At 49.5% G+C, this 23,769-nt stretch overlaps 2 long non-coding RNA genes across 3 annotated transcripts; one reads left to right on the forward strand and one right to left on the reverse strand.

Moving 5' to 3' along the window:
- The first annotated feature begins 2,608 nt into the window (after positions 1 to 2,608).
- LOC109551361 (uncharacterized) lies at positions 2,609 to 11,590 on the forward strand. 2 transcript variants are annotated; one of them, XR_002178134.3, is made up of 4 exons: positions 2,609 to 3,170; positions 7,778 to 7,879; positions 8,009 to 8,112; positions 11,229 to 11,590. It is a non-coding gene; the product is annotated as an uncharacterized lncRNA (long non-coding RNA). The 2 variants fall into 2 exon arrangements; XR_002178133.3 differs by lacking the exon at positions 7,778 to 7,879 and having other exon boundaries at positions 2,614 to 3,170.
- On the reverse strand, positions 5,072 to 23,690 carry LOC109551362 (uncharacterized). Its single transcript, XR_002178135.3, has 3 exons — positions 23,610 to 23,690; positions 22,159 to 22,232; positions 5,072 to 5,841 (listed from the first exon to the last, which is right to left on the reverse strand). It is a non-coding gene; the product is annotated as an uncharacterized lncRNA (long non-coding RNA).
- Positions 23,691 to 23,769: the final 79 nt, after the last annotated feature.

Here is a 23,769-nt window from a genome sequence, read left to right on the forward strand (position 1 = left end):
AAAACTTTTCACAATAACTTTTAAAATTGGGCTGTCTTATACTAATGTCTGCGAGCAGGACAGGTAATGAGGAAAAGCAAGTTTAGTAAATGTTAGTGGTGGAACTTAGGCCACGGGGATACGGGCATTTGCTATCCACTTTTCTATAAAATCTATAAGATGTCAGCGGAAGTTGCTGGCTTGGGCGTCAGGAGTTTGAAACCTCTGAAGAGGACCAGATGCCCTGGAAGCTACCCTTCCGCCCCTGCCCCCACCCCTCCTCCCCAAGGAGACTAAGGCTGGGATAATACGCCATGCTGGCAAGGCTCCCATATACGTTGCTGGTGGTACAATTCCTCTGGAAGGTCATCTGGGAGTATCCATCAAAATTCCAAGTTCACGTGCCCAGCCATGCCACTTCTAGAAACGAATCCTAGAGACCTACCCTTGCACAGGAGCAAGACCATTTTTGTACACGGTTATTAAATGCAGTTCTCTTTGTAGCAGCCAAAGATCAATCACAATCTAAATATATCCAACAAGGGGGGCTAGTTATGACACATCCGCAAAGTGAATTTCTTCATGTATTAAAATCAAGAGCTCGGGCTTCCCTGGTGGCACAGCGGTTGAGAGTCCGCCTGCTGATGCAGGGGACGCGGGTTCGTGCCCCGGTCCGGGAAGATCCCACATGCCGCGGAGCGGCTGGGCCCGTGAGCCATGGCCGCTGAGCCTGCGCGTCCGGAGCCTGTGCTCTGCAACGGGAGAAGCCACAACAGTGAGAAGCCCGCGTACCGCAAAAAAGAAAAAAAAAAAAAAATCAAGTGTGGGTGAGAATATGGAGCAACTGGAAAGCTCATGCACTGCTGGCCTGAAAGCACAGTAGGTTGTACATTTTGGAAAACTTTGGGCAGCAACTCCTAACACTAAGCACATCCCTGCCCCACGCCGGGACTCAGCCACTCTCCCCGCGGCACGTGCCGGAGCGTGTGTGTCTACCCCCACAAAAGATAAGCACAGGGCTGCCTAAAGCAGCTTTGTTCCTAAGAGCCGAGAACTGGAAGCAACCCAAATGTCCATCAGAAATAGAATGGATAAATTACGGCTTGTTCACACAGTAGAATACTACACGGCAATAAAAAATAAACCAGGACACAACACCTATGAATCCCACAGACATTATGCCGAGAAACAGAAGCCAGACACAGAAGAGAACGTGCTGTGCGAATCTATTTCCATAAAGTCCCAAAACTAATCTATGGTGAGAGTGCTGGGGGGACGAGGAGAGGTACTGCTGGGGAAGAGGTCTGAGGAAGCACCGCAGGGGGATGGAAATGGTCCATATACATGGAAAAATGGATCAAGCTGTGTACTAACAACGCGTGTAGTTAATATAAAAGTTGTAACTCAACTGAAATGAAAATCCCTCAGAACAGTTTGGCGGTTCCTCAAAAAGTTAAACATAGAGCTACCATATGACCCAGTGATTCCATTCCTAGGTATGTACACAAAATAATTGAAAACACATTCAGTTCTGGACCCAAACACTGGACACTAGTGTTCAGAGCAGCACTATTCACGATAGCCCAAAGGTGGAAACAACCCAAATGTCTATCAACTGATGGATGGATGAACAAATCGTGGAATAGCCGTACAATGGAATATTATTCAGCCACAAACAGGAATGAAGTACTGATACCTACTACAACAGGGATGAACCTGGAGAATAACATGCTGAGTGAGGGAAGCCAGACACAAAAGATCACATGTTGTATGATTCCAATTAAGTGAAATATCCAGAACTGGCAAATCTGTAGACACAGAAAGTAGAGCTGTGGCTGCCAGAGGCTGGGCGAGAAGGGAGATGGGGAGTGAGCGCCTAATGGGTGTGGGGTTTCTATCTGGAGTGACGACATGTTCTGGAACTAAACAGTGGTGACGGATGCACAGCACTGTGACTATGTTAAAGGCCACTGAATTGTTCACTTTAAAATAGTTACTTATGTTACATGAATTTCATCTCAATTTTTTAAAAAGTAAACAAGCAAAAAAACTATGTAAAAAAAAAAATCTCTCCGGAACATACACTGGTGAAGACCCCATTTGCTGCATCTCCGGAGTCCAGTACAGCCAGATTTTCCCCTGGGGATGGACAAGACAGACACTACATTGTCCAGAGAGCCCCAGCTCACTAGAGGCCCTGGCCTTAGGGCCCATGCTGTATGAAAGCTCCTCGTCTTCAGCCACGAGGGGCACGAGCACTGAGGGGACACATGGGAGACGCAGCCGGCGGGCAGCGCGTCACAGCCGCTGCGTGTGGTCTCCTCTGGAGCCTACAGATCCCAGCTCTGCAGCTCTAGCTGGGTGATCAAGGGCAAGGTCCTTCCTTAGTCTCTCTAAGCCTCTTTCTCCCCTTCTGTAAAATGGGAGTAAGAACAACATTTACCTCACTGAGTCCAGGAGAATGCAGTGGGCTAGAACAAGTAAGGCACTTGCAATGGATTGGCCCATCCTGAGCTTGCAATAAATGGACCCAGGCTATGTTAGTCAGCATCAATGCCGCTCAGTGCTAAAGTTTCTGCTGGAACTCTTGTGAGGTGCACTTCTTTCCACCGGAGTTGCTGAGAGCACTGGATCTAAGCCTGGGGCTGCTGACCACCGTCTTTCTTAGAGACCATCTGCCTAGAAAAGGAGACAACACAGGGAGAAGCACTGCTGGAGCACCCGGACACAGCCTTGCCTGAAGCCATCGACTCTGCACTTTTATGTTACGTGAGCCGATATTTCTTTTTCTGTTAAGCTGGTTTGATTAGGTTTTCTGTCACTTGCAACCTAGAAAGTCCTGCTGATCCTGAGGCAGAACACACAGAATGGCTTTTGGAGTTGCTTCGGTGCCACACCTCCGTCATTTGCCCTGGGAGTTCCGTAGCCGGCTGCCAGTGGACACTCCTGCCCAACAGGCTCGGGCTCCTCCGGGAGCCTTGGGGCAAATCATCAAGGCCACCCAACCTCACTCCTTTACACCTGAAACCCTTTCTTCCCCTGATCCTCCTGTCCCCTCATTTCTCCTCCCTCTTCCCCTTCTCAGAGACTGTCTTCTTTCCTGCTTTCCTAAGAGGATGAATTAAGGACCAATTAAGGCTGAGTGTGGAATTTGGAATCATCCACCCCAGACAGCAGAGATCAAGCATCAGGTAATCTCTGCTGAGATGACTTAACCTCTCTGAGACTTGCTTTGCTTTTCTGTAAAACGGGGATAACACTTCCTATTCATGAGTCTTATAAACACGCCGTGCGCACCGTATGGCCCATAGGAAGTACTCATCCACGTTGACGACGATTATGAACCCTTACCTCCTCTACCCAGTCCTTGGCCCATTAACGCCCATTGCCATCGGTGACCTTGAGGACTAAAGAGGAGACCAAGCCCCTGGCCATCTCCCGGGTGGTCTCCATGAAATCATCTGCAGACACTGTTAGCTGATGACTTAACTCTTCAAACGAGGTCCACCCCAGTGAAATGCCTGCCTGCTCAGCCAGGTTTTAAGAATATAAATACCACCATCGGCAAGATTCAAAGCCCAGGGCCGGGTAATGACTACCCCTCTTGGGCCTTAGTCTAAGGCAGGTTCCAGCCTGCTATGCAGGGCCTGGAGCTTCTCTTAGGTGAGGCTGTAGCAAACAGCCTCGCCTTGCATGGAGCATTTCACCTCTGCTTAAGGAATAAGAAGCACGTGGGAACTCTGCTGCCGGCCGTCTCAGTCCCCAGGCTCAGCACTCTTACAGCAGAAATGGAACAGTCTATGTATGAATGGACATTAGCTAGAGAGGCTAGGAAACCCATAACTGAACTTAGCCTGTGAACGAATTGGAACAGTATGCCCACCCTACACCATCACTGGGGATGCTCCTGGGCTGTGATATTATTACTGGAGACTTTTCCATTCACAGAGCACTCTTCAAACATCCTGCTACTTGTGTAAGATGCTTACCATCACATGATGCTGAGGTCACACCCCAAGCGCCCTTGCATAACTGGGATTCTCTCGAAATGACACAGATCAGTCCAAGGCATTCTGGAAGTCATGGAATATAGTTTTGTGAGCTGGGTGTAGGCTTTGGAGCCAGTCCCTCTGTAAGGATTGGGAACTGAGTGGTGAAAATGAAGTACATTGCCTGCATTTGACTTTTTTGAGCGCAGTGCAATGCAGAGCAGAGTTTTTTATACCGCTGTCTCCTCCTCTACCCTACACTGCAAACCCCTGAGGGGCAGGGTGGGTCTCGTTTGGCTTTGTCTGCTAACAAGCTGGCTTAGTTTCCTGTTCTGCTAAATGGGGATCCTAGCGGTTCCTGTTTAGTAGGGCTGCTGTAAGGATGAGTGACGGCTGCCTTTGCTGAGCCTGTATCCCGCGCAGGGCACCTTTCTAAGTGTGTTACAGGCATGACCTCATCTAATCTGGGCAACATCCCAATGAGACAGGTACTAGTGGCATCCCCAGATAAGAGGGATTTACAGATGAGGAAACTGACGCGGCGGGGGGCCTGAACACCTTGCCTGAGGTCACAGACCTAGCAAGTGCTGGGGCCAGAACTGAACCCAGGCATTTGGACAGTGGAGCCCAGCTTTCCAACCACCGGCCCCACTGATCCCTGGTTCGACACGATGATGGATGTGAAACACATACATGGCACGGCATCTGCACCCAGCCGTCCATAAACTGTGCATCTGATTGTGATTCATGCCCTCCACAGGACTCCACACACATTGTGGGACATCCGCTAGTCAATATTTAGTGAATGGACTAACGCAATTGGTCATGAAATACTGGTTGAGCTCGTGCCATGCCCAGGGTACTATTCTAGACACAGGGAATGGAGACGTGCGAGGCCCCTGACCTCCTGATGCTTCCATTCCAGTGGGAGAGGACAGGCAGTGGCCTTAGAGTCAGCTAGAGTATCAGATATAGTATAACGTCAGAGGTGATGTGAAGCAGCCCAAAGGGAAAGAGATAGACAGGAGCTGAAGGGGAAACAATTCATAGTTTGTTTGAAAATGTGGAATTTTAGAACCAGAGGGGCAGTGAGAAAAGTCCCAGAGGGGATGTATTTGCGACTCTGTAATGCTTTGGTCAAAGTAAATGCCACCACATCGCAGTGAAAGTTATACCAGGGGTTTTGAAATGGCAACAGAGCGGGATGGTTGATGAGGTCGACCTGGGGGTGGACTCGCTACACACACACCCCTGCCCACCCCGGCTTTCAGAGCCGACGGCACAGTGTGAAGACAGGACCAGGCAGCCCCCAGCAGATGGCATCCACGCACGCCTCCCCTGCCGCCCGAGCTGACCTGGGAAGGGGCCTCCCGAATCCTGTATTTTGCCTTCTTTTGAGTGAGTGGCCCAAAGCTCAACGCAGTCTCAATCAGGACGTCCTTCATCTGTGACCAGTACATAAGAACCAAGACCACCGCGATGGAATTTCAACGGGGTAAATAAAATGTAGATGCTAAACCCTGAGTTGCAGCAGCTGGACGAGTGAGAGGCCAGTGGAGACGGGGATTCACAGGTGCAGGACGGTATGGCCAGCTTTCCTGGGTGCAAAGCACGCAAAACGGGGTGGGTAGATTTGCAGAACACTGGACAAGGAGAAAAAGAACTCAGGTCTGTGTGCAGTTGTCCTCCAACACCAAGTCTTGGGCCGCACAAGCGGCATCCCGAGGAGGCTGTGACCTGCAGGCTTCAGCCTCCCAGCTGCTCTCGCCTCTGAGACCCCCCGGGAGCTCGGTGGTGACCTCATTAGCATCCAGTCCTGTGCTCCGGAGGGGATCCGCTGTGCAGGGTCCAGGTTGAAGCCGGCCAAGAAATCCTTGAAGAGAGCCAGGGACAGAATTTAAAGCCAACAGAAACAGCAGTTTCTGACCCAGGGTTCCCCACGGTCTGTGAAATTCCATGAAGGAGGTGATGTTAAGATGGTCAAGGAAGACCACCGGGGCCCCTACCCCAGATCAGCACCTTGCTGTCCCTGTCTTGGGCTGATCAGAGCCCCAAAGAGGGTAGGGGCCACCATGTCATGCCATGTCCCAGCAATGGAGCTCTTGCAAGCTGACACGGAGAGTGGCCTCAGAAGAAGGGGAGAAATGACAGAAACATGGGAGGAAAGCCCAAAGTTATCACAATTATCAAAACTCTCCCAGTCAAGTTGGATTTGGAGTGCAAATAACAGGCCCCACTTCGCAGGCCCAGCCCGGCAGACGAAGTGTCAGCTGTGGTGACACATCGTGTTTGTCCTCTGCCTCTGGCAGCTGAGTACTGGCTTGCTTGGCCATCCGCAGAAGAAATCCATCTTGACAAGAACATTCTAATTCTATTAGGAGGCGTCTGAGCCAGGCATTTTTGGCCCTTCCCTGCCTCTCTGGGGAGCACGTCAGGACCAGCCATAACACAGGCAGGGGAAGAGAAAGGACCGGAGGCCCTGAGCTGGGATCTACAGGAGCCGAGAGGCACTTCATTCTGCAGGGTTTATTGATCGCACAAAAGTGCTTCCACCTGGGACGGGAACCAGCAGGGCTCCTGTCCCGGGACAACCAGTCCAGCACTGTGGACAAGCTCTGGAGTTTGGGAGACAGGCCTGGATTCAAGTCTCAGCTCCACCACTTTCTTGCTGGGAGCCTCAGCCTCAGTTGAGGCCCTGAGGCCTCTCTGAGCCTCAGTTTCCTGATCTGTAAAATGAACATAATAATAGCACCAACCACAAATGATCTTCAGGAGGACTCGGTGAGATCGCGCTCATCAAACACTCACCAGAGCTTTAAACGCTGTATGTGCTCCCCGAGTGCCTCTGAGGCCCTGTTAGCTTAACTGCGGTTGCCACAGTGAAGGGCTTCTGTGTTCCAGCGACTGTAGGGCTGCCCTTTGTCCGGTGCTCTCAGGCACCAGGGACCGTGCTAAGTGTTTTACAAACATCGTTACCTCACTAATTTTCCCAGCAAACCTATGACACTGGGACCATTGTTGCATCAGTCAGAACAGTTCTGATAGCAGGTCACAGGTCAGCCGATTAAAAGCAGAGAGAACAAGGGGGAAGGTGGGTTTTCTCCCAGCACTCGATGTCTGCTGGCAGGCTGTACCAGGTGGGATTGGTGTCCCCATGAACTCTCCGAGGACCAGGCTCTTTCCATCTTCCTGCTCCCCCATCAACTGCAGACTGGCTTCTTCCCTCATGGTCACGGAATGCTGCTGCAGCTCCAGGTGTCACACGCAGATGTGACAATACTCTGATGAGCGGCATTTGCCCTGTCCGTCTCTACTAGGAAGGGAAGCCTTTGCCCTAAACTGAAGGCACGCAGGCCGCCAGTGTCGTCTGCCAGGACTGGGGCAGAGCCCTCCACTGAGCCCCACCGTTCACTAGCAAGGAATTAGCCCGACTGTTCATCTCCCGTAGTGGGAGGTGGGCTTTGCCAGCAAGGAGAAGGACTTGGGCGAGGGAGACGGTTGATAGCGTCTTCTCAAATGTTCCCCATCCTTGACCAGGAGAGGCGAGGTGCAGAAAGATGAAGCTGGGTGTCTGACATCACACTGCTGGCAGGTGGTGACTCCAGACCCACAGCCTGGCCACTAGTCTTCCTGACCTTTCCGACCTACAGCATTTAAGAAATCCTTCGCTACCCAAAGTCATGTGCTTTCTTTTTTGAAGTTTTGTTTTTCATACATAGGTCTTTTTTTTTTTTTTGATGTGGACCACTTTTAAAGTCTTTATTGAATCTCTTACAATATTGCTTCTGTTTTATGTTTTGGTTTTTTAGCCCCAAGGCATGTGGGAGCTTAGGTCCCTGACCAGGGATCAAACCCGCACCCCCTGCATTGGAAGTCTTAACCACTGGACCGCAGGGAATTCCCACACATAGGTAAACCACTTTGAAGTGAATTTTGAGTATGATACACAGTAGGAATCAAAAAAAGAAATTTGACGTGGAAAAATGGTTGTCATAGCAACTAGTTTTTAAAGTAGCCCATCCTTTACCCTTATCTTCAAGGTCACCTGAGTCATGGAACAAGTCTCCACTCATCTATTTATCCACCACTGTTGCAACATCAGCTTCTCTCAATAACTAGAGCTTTGTAACAAGCCTTATGTCTGGTAAGTTAAATCGGCCCAACTTCTTCTTCCAATTTATCTAAATTATTCTTGCCCTTTGTTTCTCCATACAGTTTTAGAATTGATTTATTAAGTCCATTGAGAATGCAAATTCCAAAAAGAATTATTGGAATTTCATGGGATCTAGGTTAATTTGGACACATTCTTCTTTTTATAATACTGAGTCTTACATCCACAAATATGGCATATGTCTCCATTGATTCTGGTCTTCTTTCATGACCTTAAACAATGTTTTATAATTTTCCCTGTAAAGGTTTCATCAATATTTTCTTAGTTATATTTCAAAAACCCACACTGGAGTGAAAAGGATCTTAGATGAGAGACCGAGTAGGCGGCCGGGTCTGCGTATAAGATTCTATGTAAGTGCTCCCAAAACTAGGAGCTGTAGGAACAGGAAGTGGCAAGAGACGGGGTGGGCAGGGGAGTGAGGAAGACTTACAGGGGAGATTGTCCCCAGGAATGGACAACACCGACCAGAGGAGGGAGGTGGCATTCTGCATGAGGATGAAGGATCATGTGGGAGACTGCAGGTGATGGCTGGAGTGAAATAAACAGGTGAGATTGCCAAGTTCTATGGAGGCAAAGCTGATGTTACAGTTAACAAACTCCAGGATCTTGAAGGGGGTCAGAATATAACCTTTAGCCAACACAGACAGACTTTTGATCAAAGTGATGGAAATGGACAAAAAGATGAAAAGATGTGACCAGAGTTTTGAACACGTGCTTATACTGACCTACATTTTCATCACAATTGTAAGATGATGATAATAATAATAACAGTAGTAGTAATAATGACAGTTAATTTTTACTGATCACTTTCTATGTGCTAGGCCCCATTCTATGCTCTTTACTTATGAATGTTTGTATTAATGAATGAATGAGTGAAATGTGTTGATTCATTTAATCCTCCTAACAACCTATGAGGCAGATACTTTACCATCCTCCTCTTAAAGACAGAGAAAGCGAGGTCCAGAGAGACTGATAATTTGCCCAAGGTCACACAGCTAATAAGTGGCAGAACTCAAGTGTGAACCCGGGAACTCTGGCCACAGATCATATGCTATTAGCCACTACAAAAACCAAGGTGAATTGTGCCTGCAGCTGGGAAGTTGGGCTGCTCTCAGGGAGGTCCTGGCTCCTGGTTCTGACTGCGGAGCCATGAACCAGTCCTTTGATAGAGACGCCAAACCAACTCCCCATCAAATGCGGTAGAAATAGAAGCCACTGGTCATTGGATGCCCTGTGATTTGGGGACAATCACCTGAGAGGTTCCCCAACCACAGATTTGGTGCCTGCTCCCCTCTGCCTGCCCCCCTGTTATTTTCTTTCCAGAATTTACCTTGTCTAGACAACATGCTAATGAGTTACCTGAGAAGGTCTGGATGGCTGGTAGTGTCTCTTAATGAAACCCATTTGCTCGATAGAACGGCTGGCATTGGCAAATGAACCTGAGTGACAGGACCGGGCAGGGATGCCGAGTGGCACTGGGCACTCCACATAGTGGAGTTCAAGGGTTGTCCAGCCACCAGCACCACCTCCACATGCAGGGCTAAGAAAACAGTTTTCAAGCACGTGGGTATGGTTTTCAAGGCAGGTAGAAGAAAGAGGTGCACGAGGTAGAAAGGGTACAGCCTCATCTGCTGCTACCTCCACAGTGAGGGCTAGGGGACAACTCCCACTAAAGCCACCAAATAAGGCAGCACTAAACTTTGTGTAAAGACAGGTGGGCTAAGAAGCGGCACAGGGCAAGTGAAGAGAAATGAGTGATGCCCTCACGGCAGACTGTAATCAAACCTACAAGACCCATTTACTCTATATTCAGCAGGAAAACGAGTTCCAAAAAGCACCAGGAACAAGGATTTCTGCTTTAAGAACCCCAAACTCTTTGAAGCCAAGTCTGGGAAGGCGGGAGACAAAGTCTCAGAAATACAAAGATCCTTTGCTGACTGTGATTACATGAGACTCACGTCTCCTTCCCTTTTTCCTACAGACAAAATAATCCCTATCTTATAAAATGGTTCAAACATTTCAGACATATATAATACAGAAGATGGAAGTCCCCCAAAATACAATGTACTAAAGTGGGATAATGGGACACAGCTGGCCTTTTCACCCAACGGGTAGCCAGGCAGTATGCACTTTGTTCCTGTTATCAGCTTATAGAGTCTTCCACTGTGTATACGGAAAGCATTGCATCAATCTTGCACTGGAGAATATCTGAGTGTTTGCAAGTTTTTTGCATTTCCAAACAGTGAGGCAATGAAAAACACTGCCGATTTTTATAGACACCGAATGTTTTAGCAGAGAAATCTGATACCACCAGAGGCCTTCGAAGTAACGACTGGTTCCATTTATTGAGCACTTACTGTGTGTGTCCTAATAGTGAGAATGCATTTTATCCTCACAACCCTCTGAGACAGGTATGATGGTTACCCCCACGTGACAGCTGAGCAAACTGAGGCTCAGAGAGGCTAAAATGCTCAGAGTCAGAGGGCTAGGAAGGGGTGAGGCTAGAGACCGAAACCCTGCATGCACTTCACGCGTATGATTATTGCAACCATGCGGCCACGCGGGTGTGACAGAGGGTAAGGAAGGGGTGGGGGGGTGCGAGATGGAGCCCAAGGTGAGGTGAGGCACTGACGGGGGCAGAAGTACAAGCACGTGTGGGAAGAAAACATGAAAATTACTCTACTCTTCTGAGCTGGAAAGATAGAACTGCCCCTGCAAAGCAATAAGGCAACGTCCTGCATTATATCTCTATCACGGGGCTTCGGAAAGTCGGGTGAGGGAAGCCGGTCCAGCTGACTGCCGAGGGGCTGCAGGTGGAAATAAACGCATCTTTCTCGATGCCCTGGTTGCACAGGTCGGCTGGGAAGTGGGACAGCAGTGAGGTCTCCAGCCTCCACGTCTGGATGACTGGGGCCAAAGTCCCACTGTCCCTTCGAGAGTAGCAGCACCCTGGAAAGTCCTAGCACCGCCTCAGTTTCCCCCTCTGCTCAGTGGGGATTTGAACACTTGCTCTTGTGATTTTTTTGAGCATGAAATAAGATGTGCCTCCCTGGTACCCACTAATCCGTGATACTTCTGTTTCTTTTTAGCCACTGTCACTCTATCTTCTGCACGTGCGCCCAGCCCCCGTCCCCGCACGCGATGGACACTGAGTTGCTATGCCTGGATGTTGTGAACCTGCTCCCTGCTCATAAGCAGCTGGGCCCAGCAGTACGTCTCAGATCAAGAGGCTGGCTCTGCCCACCAACTGGCTGTGTGACCTTCGGCAAGTGTCTCAACCTCTCTGAGCTTCAGTTTCTTGTATGGAAACTGGCAGTCATAATAGACCCACATCCCCCATAGGACTGAAATGAGGATCGCACGAGTTAATGCATGAACAGTGCCAGGCACATGGTAAGCACCTTAGACATTAACAATTTGTGTTACTACTAATCCACTTAAATAAAATGTATTTGAGAACCTTTTGTATACCAGTCAGTGTTCTAAGTGCTGCAGGTACAGCAGTGAACAAAACCAGACAAACCCTGCCCTTACGGAGCTTAGATTCTAGGGGAAGACGCAAACAACTAAATATAATATAATGTCAGGTAGGGAGCAGTGCAGGGAAGGGCATTAAAGCAGGGTGGGGTGAGCAGATGTAGGGTGGTTAAGAAAAGGGGTAACATTGCGCTGTTCACTGAAAGTTTCTGCTTCTCCTTCTGGACACTTGTCACTGGCTTTGGCCACGAAACGTGAATGGAAGTGATCGGTGTTACTACCCGGTGGGACTGCAAAGCCACTGTGTGATTCTCCACACTCCCGTCCCGTGGCCACTGTGATCATGAAAATATAAGTAGAGACGGAGCCTCAGTCAGCCTGGGCCTCTAAGTGACCACCAGAGCCCTCAAGGGATGACACCAGACATGCAGTGTGTGTGAGAGATGAGCACTGGCTGTGCCTGAACTTGGAGAATTGGGGCCTGTTTGTTACTGCAGCAAACTGAGCCTGATCTAAAAGTCCTTAAGGGGGCACTTGAGCAGAAGCCTAGGAGCAGAAGCCTAGAAGCAAGCCACAGGACGATGTGTGATGTGTGGGGAGTGCTGCAGGCAATGGGAACAGCAGGTGCAAAGGCCCAGAGACAGGAGTGGACGGGTGGATTTCAGGAACAGCACAGAGGCTGGTGTGGCTGGACCAGCCCCAGCAGGGTCCGTGTGGCAGGGGAGAGGGGGCCTGATGATGTCCTTGTGGTCACTGTAAGGCCAAGCACAATGATTATTGGTGTCTGGGGAGGGGAGGCTCTCCAAACCAACCAGCACACCTGTCCTCCCTGACCTGTTTCCAATCCTGCCTTTCAAAAGTCACAAGGAGGGCTTCCCTGGTGGCGCAGTGGTTAAGAATCTGCCTGCCAATGCAGGGGACATGGGTTCGAGCCCTGGTCCGGGAAGATCCCACGTGCCGTGGAGCAACTAAGCCCGTGAGCCACAACTACTGAGCCTGTGCTCTAGAGCCCGCGAGCCATAACTACTGAGCCTGTGTGCCACAACTACTGAAGCCCGCACGCCTAGAGCCTGTGCTCCACAAGAGAAGCCACCGCAATGAGAAACCCGCGCACCGCAACAGAGAGTAGCCCCCGCTCGCTGCAACTAGAGAAAGCCTGTGCGCAGCAACGAAGACCCAATGCAGCCAAAAATAAATAAGTAAATTTAAAAAAAAAAAGTCACAAGAAGAAGATGCAGCCCTTGGTGCCCATCCCGACCCTCCATGCAGGCAATGGGTTGGAGCATCCTGTTGGACCCTCCCCCAGCCCAGGGGCTCTCCTCCCTGGCCAGGGACCTTCCAGCTGGCCTCACATTTGGCTGTGGGTCCTCATCTGTTTGGGGCTTGGACAGACTTTCTGAGCTGCTCCTCTCAGCACCTGTCTGTTTGTGACAGTGACTCTCTATGGCATGAGCCTCCCAGGGCTGCTCCGTTGGTCCAAGCCTCTGTTCAGCTGAGTTTCTTTCTCTGGTTATTTCTCCAGTGAACAACCGGGGCAGAGGCAGGGTTCTGTGGTATTCCCACGACTCCCAATACCTGTACCAAGACCTAACAGGATGCAGAGATAATGAGGGGAGGAATGAGCGCGCTGTGATCTGAGCAGAGCACGTGTGAGGTTCTGGAATCTCCATGCAGAAGCTGCATCCTTGCTGCAGGCGCCCACAGTGCCCACGGCACCCAGAGGCACGGACGGAGCTGGCTGCTCTAGTGGACATCTGCCGGCTTTGCCCCCCAGCATCCAGACCCTTCTCTGCTGCTCACGGCACCCCAGCAAGCACCTAAAAGACCCCAAAGGACTATCCCTTCCTTTCTCAGTTCAGGCCTACAGCCCCGTGCTCCCCTCCCCTCCCCTGTGCTCCACGTCCTAGAACAGGTACATGGCAGAGGCCTGACCACTGAATTTCTTGTACCCACCCCACCCCCAGCCTTTGTGACTGGCTCTGCGGTGGTCATGTGACCCAAGCTGGGCCAATGTTATCATCCCAGGACTCTTAGGGGAACCATACAGGAAAGATGGGATCACTCTGTTTGGGATAACATGGCAGGATGTGAGCTCACAGCTGCTGCTAACCATACCAGCCACCACGTGGGAAGAGCCTGCCTGAGAATGAAGACAGCAGAAGAAAGCAAAGTGGAGGGATGGAAAGATGCAGATTTCTGAAAGTAGTCAATAATATTTGAGCTCCTGCATCCAGCTAAGCCTGAAGTCCCTGGACTTTGGGGTTAGGTAGTTTGTGTTGCTTTCCTGTCACTCTCCATCAATAGCGCCTCAACTGATTCACACATCAGTAGACGGACGTCAGGCACTGGGGTGTGGTGGTGGAAGGAACACTGCGCAGGATGGAAAATGAGAGGAGACAAGCGTGGGAGCAGTGGGCAAGGAGGGCTGAGAGCTTCATGCTTGTGGTGGTTCTCTGTGTCCCTCAGCACAGATGCCAAAGTCCTCACCACCGCCTACACAGCCCTGTGGCATCTGGCCCGTCGTTACCTGTCGGGCCCCATCTCCTCTTTCGCCCCACTCGCGTCCTCCGTTCCAGCCACACGGCCTCTGTATCCATTTTGTCTGCTGTGTAACAAATCACCCCCAAAGTTAGCAGCTTAGAATAACACCAACTTATTAGCTCACAGTTCTGGAGGTTGGAAGTCCAGCAGGTCTGACTGGGCCCTTCACCCAGGCAGAAGTCAAGGTGTTGGCCAGCTGTGCTCTTGTCTGGAGCTGAGGGTTCTCCTCTGAGCTCCTGCTGGTAACTGTCAGAACTCCGTTCCTGTGGTTGTAGGACTGCAGTCCCCACCTCCTTCACAGTTTTCAGCTGGGGGCAGCTCTCAGGTCCTAGAGGCCACCTTGCATGTGCCTCCCTCCACCTTCAGCAAGCAACAGCACACGGCATCTTTCCTGTGCTTCAGTCCCCCTTGATTTCGCTGCCAGAGCCAGAGAGAGCTCTCTGCTCTTAAAGGGCTCAACTGATTAGACCTGACCTACCTGGCTCATCTCTGCATCTCAAGGTTAACTGACTTGGGACTTCAATTACCAATGCAAAGTCCCTTTACAGCAGTAGCTGGATTCGTGTTTGGTCGAATGACCACAGGCTGGAATCTTGGGGGGCTGCCTTTAGAATTCTGCTGACCACAGCTTCCTTGTTCCTCAAACATCCCAACCAAGCCCCCCGCCCCCGCAAAGACTCGCACTTGCTGTTCCCTCCTCCAAGAAAGCTCTCCCTGCAGGTGGCCACGTGGTCCACCCCTCACTTCATTCAGGTCCCCGTACAAACGCCACCTCCTTCAGAAGCCTTCCCAACCTCCCATCAGAGTCATCACCCCCGTCACTCTGCAGCCTCTTAACCCTGCTTCGTTTTTCTCCCTAGAGCTGAAGTGCTCTCACAGATTTATTTGCTCTGTCTCCCCCGCTGGACTCTAAGCCCTGGGGACAGGTGTCTCCCCCGCTGGACTCTAAGCCCTGGGGACAGGGACTTTACTTTGTTTGCAGCATCTGGCACAGAGCAGATGCTCAATAAATGTTTGTTGAATGAAAAAGAAGAGCATGTTTCTTCAATTTCTTAATGGTCTTAAGTAGTCGCCCCGAGGTCATTCTCATGTTCGTCTGCCAGTCCTGGCTCCACGGGAAGCAGAGTTAAGCTACGGCTGAGAGCCCAGGCAGCAGAGCCAGACTGCCTGCCTCCATGTCATAAGGGCCGCCCCCCACTTCATCTGTGACACAGGGAGAATTTTTGTACCTGCCTCACAGGGTGTCTGTAGGTGCTAAACGAAAGAGTCCAGGTGAGGTGCCTGGCACCCACATTAAAACCCTAAAGTGGCACAGCTTCCTACCCTCAGACAGGCAAAAAATAAAGAATGCTGACACGATCAAGGGTTGGCAAGGATGTGTGTGCAGGGGCTTCCACTGAGACTGCACGGCAATGCAATCACTTCGAGATTAAAAGAAAAAAAAAAAAGTCACAAGGAGAAGATGCAGCCCTTGGTGCCCATCCCATTCCACCAGAATCTAGTGGAAGTGAAGAGAAGGAGCCTGTCCTATTCCTCCTGGGAGGCAAGCACAGGACTCCTGGTAATGACACTGTTTGCAATCACATCTACCAATATATAATGCTTATACCGATATGATCTGACCGGCACACTCACAGATGTTGCTAGCAAGAATACAGCTGCAGTTGATGGCCAGACATGAGAGTAAGAACGTTACATACATAATCTCATTTCATCTGTATCTCCATTTTACAGATGAGAAAATGGAGGCTCAGAGAAGTGTAAATTACTTGGTCAAGGCCACACACGGCTGGGGAGTGGCAAAGTTCTGACCCACGCCCTAGATGGTGGATAGGGTGGGGAGGGGAGGAGAGGCAGCGGGTGGAAGGAAAACAGCAGAGAAGACAAAATGACAGCATCAACACACCACAAAGAGCACTCTCTTCTGCCAAATGCTAAATAGAGCTACCACACGACCCAGCCATTTCACTCCCAGGTACACACCCAAAAGAAAGGAAAACACACACCCACACAGTGTTCATCCACAGGAATGTTCACAGCAGCATTAGTCATAAAAGTGGAAATGATGTAAGTCCCTCAACTAATAAATGAATAAATAAAATGTGGTATGTCCACACAGTGGAATACTATTTGGCCATAAAAAGGGATGCAGCACAGATACATGCCACAATGTGGGTGAACCTTGAAAACATTCTTCTGACTGAAAGCGGTCAGTCACAAAAGGGCACACAGTGTATGATTCCATTTACATGAATTCTCCAGAACAGGAAGATCTATAAAGACAGCAAGTAGATCAGTGGTTGTAGGGGCTGGGGGAGGGGAGAATGAGAAATGACTGCTATCAGGGGCAGGGTTTCTTTAGAGAGGGACAAAAATATTCCAAAATCAGATTGTGATGATGGTTGCACACTCTGGGAATATACTATAAAAACCATTGAATTGTATCCTTTAAGAGGGTGAATTTGGGGGCTTCCCTGGTGGCACAGTGGTTAAGAATCCACCTGCTAGTGCAGGGGACACGGGTTCTATCCCTGCTCTGGGAAGATCCCACATGCTGCAGAGCAACTAAGCCCCATGCGCCACAACTACTGAGCCTGCGCTCTAGAGCCCGCGAGCCACAACTACTGAGCCCACGTGCCACAACTACTGAAGCCCGCGCGCCTAGAGCCCGTGCTCTGCAACAAGAGAAGCCACCGTAATGAGAAGCCAGTGCACTGCAACGAAGAGGAGCCCCTGCTCACCGCAACTAGAGAAAGCCCGCGCGCAGCAACGAACACCCAACGCAGCCAAAAATAAAATAATAAATAAAATAAATAAATTTATAAAAAAAGAAAAAAGAAGAAAGTGAATTGTATGATATGTGAATTATATTTCAATAAAGCTGTTTTCAAAATATGTTCTAAGGGGCTCTGGTTTTCTGAGCGTTCACGGGGAAAGGTTATGAAAAAATAAGCTCAGCAAATGCAGGTTGAACAAGCTTAGTAAGGTTTTTAATGCAGGACTTCTCAGAGCCTTCAATTCATAGATATGCACAGGGACACTCCTAAGAGGAACATGTCCTAATAATAGATAATGTTTATTGCGTTTTCACAATGGGCCAGACACACTAACTCATTTACACATATTAACTAATTGAATTCTTATGCTAACCCTATGAGGTAGTTACTATTATTACCCTCGTTTCACGCATGAAGAAACTGAGACCCAGAGAGGTTGAGAATCTTGCCCAAGATTACACAGGCAGCAAGTGACAATGTCCACAACTGAACCCAACGAGCTTTGCTCTGAGATTCATGCTGGACTGTACCTCTCGATGTAGTATACAGCATTTCCAAGACATGTTTGACCACGGCTTACTTTAATAAAAAGAATTCCAAAATATCTGCCTTCTCTCCAGCTTCAAGGCCAGCACCCTGGTCCAGGAGCACATCCTCCTGAGCAAGTGCAGTTCCTTTCCCAGCCCCCCAGGGGCCTCCTGCTACCTGTGCACCAGGGTTTCTCAACAGCGGCACTGTTAACCTTTGGGACTGGCTCACTCTGTGCCGGGTTGGGGGCTGCCCTGCGCCTTGTAGAGGGCTTCACAGCATCCTTGGCCTCTCCCTGCTAGATGTCAATAGCACCTTCTCCCCACGTTTGACAGCCAAAAACATCTCCCAACATTGCCAGATGCTGACAGGGACAAATTGCCCAGGTCGGAATTGCTGCCTTAGAAGAAAGTCCCAATTCCTCACTGTGGCTGAGAAGCTCCTGATGGTCTGGCCTTGCCCACCTCCTCGCCTACCACCCTCCGGTACCCACACCCCACAGCAACGGGCGCCTGCTCTCTGATCTTCTGACTCTCCAAGCGCGGCCCCTCCTCAGGCTCTTCGCATGTGTTCTTCCCTCTGTCCTTCTTTCTCATTATTCAGGTTTTCTCTGTCCACCTTCTTTGCTGTTTTCTACCCAGTCACTCACTCCCTTAATACTCGGATTTGTTTTCCCTGTAACACACCATTATTTAATTTATGATATGTATTTAGTTTCTTCCTTATAATCTGTTCTCCCCACCAAAATACCAGCAACGTGTGTGCGGACGCCTGGTGATCTTGTTTGTTGACTCTCCGGTGCCAAGAAGAGCCTGGGTACCCAGCAGCCGCTTGTCTCTGAGTGCCGGATGAATCATGACCCTGTCGACAGGTAAATCGGGAAGCCCTCCTGGCGTGCGCCTGGGCACGGTCAAGACTGGCGACTGGAGGGGAAAACACCTGAGGAGTTTTATCAGTTTTATCACCGTGACTGTGGGCATGGAACACGCTTCTGGTCTTTTGTAAAAGGTCTCTTTCTTTCAAAATCGGTTGCCAAGAGGTCTTTAAAACGGAAAACACACAAAAAGGAAAAAACAGCAGAAAAGGAAGACGAGGATTACTTTAAAATTTTTAAAGTCTTCTTAAATGAAAGCAAGTCTCTGCTTAGTGTCGGCTGATTTTCCACATAAAGCAGGCACTAGACATTGGAACGGGAATGGAAAGCAGTGGTGGGGTGTCTCTAGGTCACACCTTCAGCAGTTCCGACAACAGGGGCTGGGTGGAGGAAAGCGATGAGCAGTCCACTTGGGGTGTGAGGAGGAAGGAAATACAAGGCAGACAGGATGAGTCAGCCTGGGCTGGGGCCACCCTGAGCGCCAGCAGGCAGAGAGAGAGCCGGCTTGAGGAACCTTCCTGGCACATCCACAGGATACCTCTATGCACTGGAAGGAACTGCAGCTTCTAAAGCTCTCCCCAGATTTCCTCCTCCGGGGTGGTCTTCCGTGAAGGGATTTTGAACTTTGCAAGGATTTTGCTGCGCACAACTAAGCCTCCTGAGCTTGGCTTCTCCTTCTGTTAATGAGAGGCTCAGGCTTGCTTGGAATGTCTCGACCTGGAAACCCCTGCCATAGTGGCCCTGGGAGGTTGGACTGGAGGCCCTAAATATCTCCACCCACCTATTAAATATTTTTATTAAAAAAAAATCAGGGGCTTCCCTAGTGGCGCAGTGGTTGAGAGTCCGCCAGCCGAGGCAGGGGACACGGGTTCGTGCCCCGGTCCGGGAAGATCCCACATGCCGCAGAGCGGCTGGGCCCGTGAGCCGTGGCCACTGAGCCTGTGCATCCAGAGCCTGGGCTCCCCAACGGGAGAGGCTATAACAGTGAGAGGCCCGCGTACCGCAAAAAAGAAAAAAAAAGAAATCAAACCAGAAACAGTCAAGTCCCCAAGTCTAACCACCAATTTACAGGAACTACCAGGGATAGAAAAACATGTTAAATGACACCACAGGGATGCAACCCACAAACTCTCAATTGCACAAAGCTCTCTGGGACAAACGACTAGCTGTCTCCAACAAATAAACTGCAAGGAAGGAAAAGAGGGACTCCTGTGGAATTAAGGAGTCTTAAGAGACACATCAACCAACAGCCATGTATGCACGCACCTTGCTTGCATTTTGACAAGAACCAACTGTGAAAAAAATTCATGAAACGACTGGGGAAATTTCAACAGTGATGGGATATTCAGTGATATTAAAGGATGATTGTGAATGCAAGTTTTGGTATGATAATGGGATCATGGTTATTTTTTAAAGAATCCTTATTTTTTAGAGATATTTGTTCAAATACTTGTAGAAGAAATAATATGATGCCTGGGATTTGTTTCTAAATAATCTGGAATGAGGTGGGGGAAGGGGAGGATGTAGATGGAAAAAGTCTGGCTGTTTGGCCAATCCTGGCCGCTGCTGTCGGGTCTGTGGTAGTGGATTACACACCCCCTCCCTAAAAACAAACAAACATGACTTCATCAATCAGATGACCTACAAGCTTACAAATACTTTGGTCCTCTTACTAGAATTCAGTTTAACTTTCTTTATTGCTCTGCTTTACATCATACATCCAGGTATATAATTCCTGGCTATGAAAAATGGGTGAATTCATTCATCAGTACTAAATTACCTTGACTTGGAGGCAATATCATATAGTGGCTGAGAGTAGAGAAACTATTCCTGTCCGTGCTTTGTCATTTGCATCTCTAGGAAACCCAGTAAATATACTTCTCGGAGCCTCAACTTTCTCTCCTGTAAAATGGGAGGGAGTAAGTGAGATGTTGCATGAGGAGCACTTGGCCCAGTGTATGACTGTCAGAAAACTGCAGTGACTATTATGACCAGTGGCAGCAATACCAGAAGAATGCAGAGTAGGGTCTATTCATATAAAAAAAAAATTATGCTTCTTCAGGCATCTGCAGAAAGATGACTGGGATGAAATACTACAAAGAGATTACAGAGAGATAATCCCACAGGGAGTCATTCATTCATTCAACAAACACAACTGAGTGAGTACCTTCCGTGTGCCAGGCACAGGAGAACTGGGGCCACTGCCTGAGCTCAGCCCCTGCTCTCCTGGGAAGAGAAAGGAGGGCATGTCGAGACAAGGGGAAAACAGGGGTCAAGACTTAGGGGCAGTGCAGGGAGAGGTCCAGACCAGATCTGAAGGACACAGGAGAATTAGCCAGGTTGGATCTAGGGAGGGAGGGCGGAGAGGTGGGAGAGAAAAAAGGACAAAGCATTCCAAGCTGTTAAGGGAAGAGCAAGTGCAAAGGCCCTCAGGGCAAGAAGGACTAATTCCAGGCTCAGAAGGATCACAGAGTCCCAAGCAGGACAAATGGAGGTGGGGTAGCGCGTGGCTGCAGCTGGGCGAGGGTTTCTTTCATTTTTACTTCATACCTTCTGAATTACGTAAATATTTTATGGAAGTATGTGTCATTCTTATAATTTTTTAAAAGTTAATAAAACATGTACAAAACACCTGATAAAGCCCCAAGAAGTAAAGAAATTATGATAGCATTTTCTCTACTCTTTTCCTCTCAAGAATTCTACAACATGTTAAAATTCATTCACATTTGCTTAAAAAAAAAAAAACACTTAAAAAAAAATCTCACAAGCACAGCATCCTCTCCCGTCTGGTTTGCTGGAAGGGCCGCCCCATCCTTCCCCACCTCCTTTCCCTTTTTTGGTGTCTTAGACATGGAAACGATAATTGCACCTAATTTCAACGATGCTCTTTCCAACCCTCATGGAGGCTCTGGCCCTCAAACAAGTTTCTAAGTGACAGGCTGAGCTTGGAGGAAAGACCCACTAATAAGGTTTGGGGAAAAGCTTTTGATTTTCCCAATGGAATGCAGTTTTAACACAATCTGGGGAGTCCCCCCACACCCTGTCCCTGTGTGAGCACAGCCGGCCAGTAGGAAGAAAGAACTTGGTACTGGGACTGCCCTGCCAAGTGGTATCTGCAAGTTTCCCCTGCAATCTGTTGCTAGGGGTGGAATCTGTTTTTCTGGTTTCCTCTCAGCCCGGGGCTAGGCTTCACTTTGATGTGAAGGAGGTGCACGGTGTACATGCGAGTTACCTGAGTGGAGGTGGAGACCTGAGGGCAAGGCTGCAGCTGCCTGGGAGGAGGGCTAAGGCCTCCCCCTTTGGTCTGCGCAGTGGGAACCCCAGCGAGGCCCTTTCAAGTCTGCACCTTGCAGTTTCTCCCCACAGGAAGGCCAGCTTTATTATGGGTTTGTTCCCTTCACTGTTTTGAACCCCTCCCTGGGCCCCCGCCCAGCTCAGGACCTTGCATTTCATGTCAGGTCTAGTGAGGCCGCTGGCTCCTGGCTGAGTGTAGCACTACGTGATACAGAAGGGTCTGCCCTCCTGAGAGACAGAGATCAGTGGTCAGATGGTTTCTGTCCCAGGAGAGAGGTGCCTCCCAGCAGACAAGCCTCAATGGTGTCATTGACTCAGCCTCTCCCTTCAAAGGCCTTTTATTTGTTTATTTCTCACGGAGAACCCACCTGCTGCAATGCCTTCATCTGAAAGATGAAAAAGCTGAGGCCCGAGGGGTAATTCCACCACCAAAGAAACCCCCGCAAAATTATGATGCATTCCCGGGCAGACACTCAGTGGTGCCTCATAATCTAGCGGTAAGAGCTCCGCTGGGGAGCCAAGGTTTACCTTCCAGCTCCGTCGCCGACCACAATGCAATCTTGCCCAAACTGCTCAGCCTCTCCAAGCCTCAGTTTCTTCACCTGTGAAATGGGGAGAATAATTTTTACAGCTTAGGGTTGTTGATTTAAGTCACCCCGCCAATTTAATTATGTAAGTGTTCACCTATTTCTCCTCAATTCCCCCCTCCCCCTAGACTGTGAGTCCCCTAAAGGCAAGGACTCTGGCCACCTTGCTCACAGACGTGATCTCAATAACTACAACTGCCTAGGGCAGGGTAGGCGGTGAGGAAGTATTTGTGTTGATAATAACGAAGGCCCTCAGCGCCGGGCTCAGCACAGACACTCATCATTATGAACAGAGGGAGTTTGTTATTTATGATGGGAAAGCAGGTTTTGTTTCAACGCTATCAAATCACCAGGAACTGAGGGAACAAAACAGCTCTCTGGAGAGGGCCTGATGTCAGGTGGCTCTTCTGGGGCAAAGCCCCCAGGACCCCATCCATGAAGGACCTGCCAACACAGGCTTCAGAGCCACCTTGCTCCAGGGCCTCTCCCCGCTGTCCTCTCTCTCAAAGAAATTGTCCCCCAGAGGCAGGACTCCTTCCCCGGGGCTTCAGAATTCCTATCTTCTGCTCTAGAAGACAGCAGGGGTAAAAGGCTCAAATCACCAAACCTGCAAGGGCAGGGTTGCTAGGTTAAAATACTGGACAACTAGTTAAATTCGAATTTCGGATGAACAATGAAATAACTTTTTAGTAAAAGTATGTCCCAAAGATTGCATGGAACCTGGTTATCCTTAAAAAAAGTATTCACTGTTTATCTGAAATTCAATTGTAACTGAGGGTCCTGTATTATAATTTGCTAAATCGGGCAAGCCAACAAAGTGATGGAGCTGGGATGTTAACCCAGGCCTGCCTGAGCTTGTGGACCTCACTTTCTCCTCTCCTGCAAAATCCCCATGATCATATTAGGAAACTCTTGGCGTGGTTATGAGAATTAAAAGAGAGAGGCTGAGTGAAATGGGCTTTTAAGCCCTCAACTACTTCATAAATGTTGGCAAGGGCAGGAATTTTGTTTGCCTGGATCCTGAGATGAACCCAGTGCCTAGAGCTGTAACTGACACACAGTTGGACAGCCACGACTATTTGTTTCAGTGAAAAATCGCTGGTACTACTTTCCATAAATAGCCAAAAAAAAAAAAAAAAAGACGTAAAACCATTTCAACGGGCTTCCCTGGTGGCGCAGTGGTGGAGAGTCCGCCTGCTCATGCGGGGGACATGGGTTCGTGCTCTGGTGTGGGAAGATCCCACATGCCGCGGAGCAGCTGGGCCCGTGAGCCATGGCCGCTGTGCCTGCGCGTCCGGAGCCTGTGCTCCGCAACGGGAGAGGCCGCAGCGGTGAGAAAAAAAAAAAAAACATTTCAAGGTCCCAAATCTAGGTCCCACATTCCAAGCATACCCTTCTGGCCCGTTATGCTGGTCCCCATTCCTGCCAGACGGCGCCCACGCAACAGTCCCTCTCTCTCCCTCCCAGGTAGGATTGCGCCTGAGAGAGCCCCGAGCACGCATGCCTCACTCAATGGAGGTGCTATGCGCATGCGTTGGTCCAGGTCTGCCTG

Source organism: Tursiops truncatus, chromosome 15 (assembly GCF_011762595.2).
Source record: "Tursiops truncatus isolate mTurTru1 chromosome 15, mTurTru1.mat.Y, whole genome shotgun sequence".
NCBI classification, from domain to species: Eukaryota; Metazoa; Chordata; class Mammalia; order Artiodactyla; family Delphinidae; genus Tursiops; species Tursiops truncatus.